Raw genomic sequence first — 6,388 nt, 5'->3', positions numbered from 1 at the left:
TTTATAATGTATGATAATAAGATGTAGAGGAGTTAGGAAGTCATAAAATGAGTAAGATGGATAAAGAATCAGCTGGGATGAGCCCATTAACTCATTATTATTATAATTAGGAGTTCCATCATGAGATAGTGAATATTATTTAAAAAAAAATACTTAAGATAAAAACAGGAAGAAATACACAAAAACCAGAAACTTATTTTTCCTTCATTTTTAGTTCTCCCTAACTCACCTTTTATTATCATCACTGTAACACTTCCATCATTTGAATTTTTATTTCAACCTACGCCTTAGTGCAAAGCTTTTACAACGGTCATCATAATATTAATAAAATAAATTCAGCTCTAGCATTTTGATTTGAAAGAGATTTCCTACTTTTAGCATCTCCTGGAAGTGCTAATGAACAGAAGTTTAGTAACTTTGAGCACCAACATAGTTTTAAACCAAAGATACTTGGAGGAATGTGGATAAGGAAAAAAGGGAAAAAAGACTTTAGTTTAGATGTAATATAAGAACAACAGTATAACATAAACTTCCTCATTTGGTGTCTTCCAAATATCTTAGGACTGCAGCTACAGAATATTGTTAAGAATTCTGGGAATTGTATTCTACACATGTTTAAAAGCCATCGAGTTAGGAAAAGCTGGAATAATTAGGTAGCATAGATCTTGTAGCTCAAGCGAAGAGACCCGAAGCTTTTGAAATAACTGTTTGTCATGATGTTTTCACTCAGGAGAAATAGGCTTCATTTAAATGAAACGCCATTTAAGCTAATGAGAACAAGTCTAAAAAGCAATTTAAAAGCACTCTCTGTTCTTTCTTAATAGTTGCATATTTGTAAGTCATCCCCATAAAAGAAGGCAAGAATTTCCTCTGAACATGTAGGCTGTCTCACAACAATCTAAAATTTTGATTTTGTGTGGGCTTCTGATTTGAGGTTGTCTTCCTCCCATGCCCCAAGATGTAGGCAATGAAGGGGAAAAATACAGTAGATTGAGGTACCAGAGCTATAATTCCTTAATCCGTATATCAGATAATATGTTCAGGGACTTTCCTGGACCATTTTATGAAAGAGTTTCCATTCACTGTTGAGCAGAATATAGAAATGGAAAATGGCCTACATTTTCTTGATATACCATTGGGGTCTTCTGTATACGTTTTCTTGTAAGGGACAGGAAGTACACGGCTGGGATATTTTGTGGTGTTTTTTTTTTCCAGTCATAATTGATGAACCTTTAATTATTACCTGAATCCTTTCTGTCAAAAGGCTTACTGATCATATGAGACACATTTAAAAGAACCAGGGATGCAGAGCAGGGATCCAATTGGTGACTGACCATCAGGTTTACAGATCTAAGAAACTTGAAACAATTAATACTAAGCTTTATTATCCCATCCCCAACATGATCCATCTTTCATTTTCTGTATTCCTTTTAATTATTCTTTAGTCAACAGGAATTCAAGTAGACTTCTCATTTTGTAATAAATCAAGGGAACTTGAAACTTATATTTGCATGATGGACAGAAAACAGATCCTTTTCTCTAAAATGTCTTTTGATAAGAGGCGAGCTTAAATTGTAGATAAAAGGTTAGTTTTAGTTTTAATTTTGCTGTGTTTGGAAGAGCGAAAGACAGCCAGAAATGAATAGACTTTTTGAACTGACTTTTGTTTATTTTTTTTACATTATATTGTTTGCTACTGTGGAAATTAAGTTCAATAAATTTAATTTGTAGAGGAATGTCAAATTTAATTTTGTTTTAATGTCTTAAGGTTCATTGAATTACATTTGTAAGGAATAGAATTGACAAATCATATAATATTGTCCACTGAACATGCATTTGCTTTTTTGGGATAACGAGTAGAATAAGTATGATTCAAATTACGACAAATGTTCCAAGCTTCTCATTTTAAAATGTCAAATTAACAGTGTCTGTATGGACTATTTAACAATATTCTTAAAGTTGGGTGCTTTAACTATTGGCTACTGAATAACATGCTAGGGGTCACATTGGAATGTACTAAAAGAGCTTAAAAATCAAGTTGTCCATTTTCACTTTAACAGCTTTAGTAATAAGAATAGTATTAATCATAGTACTGTTAAAAGCAATAATCCAGTCTGATAATCATCTTCTTTGCTGCTTTATTTTTGAAACATTGTGTATTTTTGTTTTCTAAGATTATTATAATTTGGAAAAACATTTTGTATCAAATAAACTTTCAGCAATAATTGGGATATTGTGTTATTATTTCCTGTCTGGTTTACACATTAAAGTGTAGCCTTGTTTGGCATCAATATGGCTGTTAATCATCTTTGTTTACTTTCCAGGGAAGAAAACTCAAAGAAAAATTATGCCTTCTCAGATTTTAAAGATGTATGTTTGAAGATGTTGGTGGAAGTCTTACATATTTTTTTGTCTGTTTTAATTCACCTTTTAAGGTTTGATTTTTATACACTTAGTAATTTTTTGTTTCAGTCCATTGTACCTTTTTATTTTCTATGTTGGAAGCTGCCTTGAATTTTCATTGTTGAATTTTTTCCCATGTTGTATGGAATATCCCTTCTGTTTCTAGCCAAACTGCCCTTTGTGCCTGTAGCATATTTACATTTCTTTGAAAGCCTCTTTGCTGTTTGTGGTAATTTTATTGCTACAAGAACAAGTTCAGGCTGGTTTGGTGAGATATCAAGCTTCCAGATAAGAGGTAGTCAGCCTTAGGGCACCTTGGCTGAGACCCAAATGATCCTTTATGCAGGATTGTTAGTCATATATACGGATTCCAGAGCCTTTGTGCTCCAACCACCAGATAGTCCCCGATTTACAACCTTTTGTTTAGTGACCGAAGTTACAACTGCACTGATCATTTTTCACCCTTACCATTGCAGCATCCCCGTGGGCACTTGATTAAGACTTGGTGCTTGGCAACTGGTTCATATTTATGACAGTTCCAGTGTCCAAGTGATCACCTTTTGTGACCTGGCAAGTAAAGTCAAGGGGGAAGCCACATTCATTTAACAACTGTTATTAACTCAACAGCAACAGTGATTCATTTAACAACTGTGGCAAGGAAGGTTGTAAAATGGGGCAAAACTCACTTAACAACTCTCTTGCGTAGCCATGGAAATTTTGGGGTCAATCATGGCCCTAAGTCAGGGACTACCTCGAAAGTCTCTGCTTCAAGGAATACTTTATTGACTTTTTCTTATGAGGGACTACCTTGCTCTTCCCGCAGACCAGTGGTGGGATTCAGCCAGTTCACACCAGTTCGGCAGAACCGGTAGCTAATTTTTTGTTGCCCAGGCCCAGGATGGACTTCTGGAAGCGGCATCCACACAGAGAACCGGTTGTTCACCTATTTGAATCCCGCCGCTACCAGCAGACATCTTTGCCCTAGATTCCTTTGCAATTTATTTATTTTTAAATAAACTGGGTGATAGATTGGTTTATCTAGTCCAAAATTGGTAGGTGAATTGAAACGTTGGAAGACGTATGCTGATGTTCAAAGACACCTCCACCGCTCAACATCTCTCACATCTATTTTATTGTTGTTGAAAATTCTCCTTTGTTGTTCTCCTTTATTGTGAGAAGCAAACAAAATGATAGGCAGATGACGGCGTGGTGCAAAAGACAGCTTGAGCCAGTTCGGATTTAACAACAGGTTTATTGCGGAGAGATAGAGGATAGTTTAGTATTAGAACTGTTAACCTGGAGAGCAGACAAAAGCGTCATTAAACAGTGGCACTTTATGATAATTGTATTTGCAAGAGTGATATGCCAAGTTGATAGTAATTATGACACTTAAGAGGACAAATAAAATGTTGGACTTAGCTTTATATCTTAAGGAGGTCACACTGACATTTCTTGCTGATTATATGACGAGCAGACGAAGAAAGATTACAAAAGAACTGTCTTTGTAAGTTGGTTTCCTTCTTTCTGTCTTTAGGCAACATTTGTCATCAATTTCATCCATCTCACTTCAATATTCACAGATATCTTCTCCAGAAAATTCAATAGAATAATTATATATTATTACAAAAGCCAAGTACTGGTCCTTCAGAGAGGCTTCAAGCATGTTCTTGAGAGGGTATCTGGGAAGACGTTGAACCTGTTAGCCCTGAGGAAAAGGACAGGGACCTTGGAAGTGTTAGTTAGGAATAGCAATAGCACTTAGGACTTATATACCGTTTCATAGTGCTTTACAACCCTCTCTAAGCAGTTTACAGAATCAGGATATTATCCCCAACAATCTGGGTCCTCATTTGATCAACCTTGGAAGGATGGGAGACTGAGTCGACCTTGAGCCGATGAGAATCGAACTGCTGGTAGTCAGTATTATTAGCCTGCAGTACTGCATTCTAACCACTGTGCGACCACGGCTCATCTAGTTTGGCCATCTATGATTTAGATTAGAATCATACTCTTAGTTGGTCAAGCTCTCCCAAGAGGTGAAAATCCATTTTACCTTTAATATCACTGCCAGGCTGGGTGATCTGGTGAATAGGAAAATTGTTCATAAAGTATATACTTGAAACAGAATATTAAAAATATACTTTGCATCTTCAGACCCCTCCAGGGTGCTTTTCATGTGTCAATCTTCTTCCACTGGGCTTTTAAAAAATATTCTCTGTCTCTTGGATTCAAAAGTGGTATACAGTAATTTAACTGGAAAATAATTCATCCACACGTATTTTTTTCCAGAGAAGTGAATCCTGAGTGCTCACAACATCAAATAGGAGTTCACTGAAGATTTTTCTTTTCTGTACTTGCCTAGTTCCGTTTTTATGAAACTGACAGCATCTTGAAATTTGTAACATTAATGTACCTATAGTTACAGCATATATTCTTCCTCGTCTCCCAGAATGGCCTACAAAATACAAAACAATAACAATAGAGCGAGGATGATAAAGATCTCTATGATAATTCAAAACCATTTATGTTCACTTAAAAATAACAACAGAGACAGCCCTCCGTATAATAGCATTTTGAGCTGGAAGAATATTTTTCTTGGAAATGCTTAGATTAACATGCATTGAGAGCATTTAAAACAAGCAGGGTATATAACCAGCAGGGTATATACTTTCTCTGGGAAAGAATTTCATAATGAAGGCGCTCCCGATTTTGCAGTTGATATATAAGAATTTTGGAATGCTTTTACTTGATGTAAGTAACGTTTTCTTAGATGGACAAAATAGCTTGAAAACACAGCTCTGTTCCAATAATGCCCAAAGGCATATTGTCTTCATTATTTGGATTATCTAACGCAAGTGTTAAGTAATGCTAAATAAAAATTCATCAACAAGAGAACTTGTGAAGCGATAGCATCGTTCCTTCCAGCAACTTTAATTTGAATAAATGGTAACCTGTTCAGTCTAAAAAGACTGGAAAGCCATTTGTCTGAAATGGTATAGGGTTTCCTGCCTGAACAGGGGGTTGGACTAGATGACCTCCAAGATCCCTTCCAACATTATTATTATTATTATTATGATGATGATGATGTATGAATGAGGATTGAAAGTGAATTGGGCATATTTACTGGTGAAAGACAGCTGAAATTTGAAGGGATTGTATGGGATCGGTAGAACAGAGAAGTTACAAAGCTATTGCTACCTCTTTCTTTCTTTGTTTTTTATCTGAATAGATTTATAACTTGCTTTTCCACCAAAAATCTTTTTTGTTGTTGTTTTGTTTTCTTCTCAACCACATCACTGTTATTAGGGCTGGGAGAAAGGTTTGACAGTTTGACATCCCTGTTTATGTCTGGCTCCCATGTTTTGAAAATGCACTTCTACAAAACAGAAAAAAGACCCAAATGAAAAAAAAACAACCACACACAAGGTAAAACAAAACGAAGCCAAAACGTGAACGTTGAAAGGAAAGCCATTCAAAACTGACAAGGGGACGGGGCTTATGAGAAACGAGACACCCCCGGGGGACGAAAACTGCACGGGGCACGTGTGCATGGCAGAAGCTCTGCGTGTCTGCTGTGTCTTGTGTGTGTGTGGGGGGGGGAAGACAGACACACGTGCGTGCCTCACACAGCCGCCTGTCGCGTGTATAAAGCAACGCAAGCCCCCCCACAGCTACACAACATCTCTTCCCGCCTCAGCCGGGGCTCTGACAGGCCGCGCGGCCCGCTTCCCCTCAGCGGCGGCGGCTGGAGGGCGGGCGGAGGGCGGCGCGAGCTGACGCGCCAGGCCGCGGCGCTGTTGCTGCCGCCGGCCCAGTCGCACAATTATGAGAAGGAGCCACCAGGCCGCTCCTGCCCTCCTCGCCGCTGCCGCTGCCGCCGCCGCCGCTCTGGAGCCCCAGCCGGAGCCTGCCGCGAGCCGTGCCCGCTGCCTCGGCGGCCGCCCCCTCCACAACCTCCCGCCACGGCGGCGGCCTTCTGGCGGGG

The sequence above is a fragment of the Protobothrops mucrosquamatus genome, unplaced genomic scaffold, assembly GCF_001527695.2.
Source record: "Protobothrops mucrosquamatus isolate PMUCROS unplaced genomic scaffold, P.Mucros_1.0 scaffold1662, whole genome shotgun sequence".
Classification (NCBI taxonomy): Eukaryota; Metazoa; Chordata; class Lepidosauria; order Squamata; family Viperidae; genus Protobothrops; species Protobothrops mucrosquamatus.
This window is presented reverse-complemented; position numbering follows the sequence as displayed.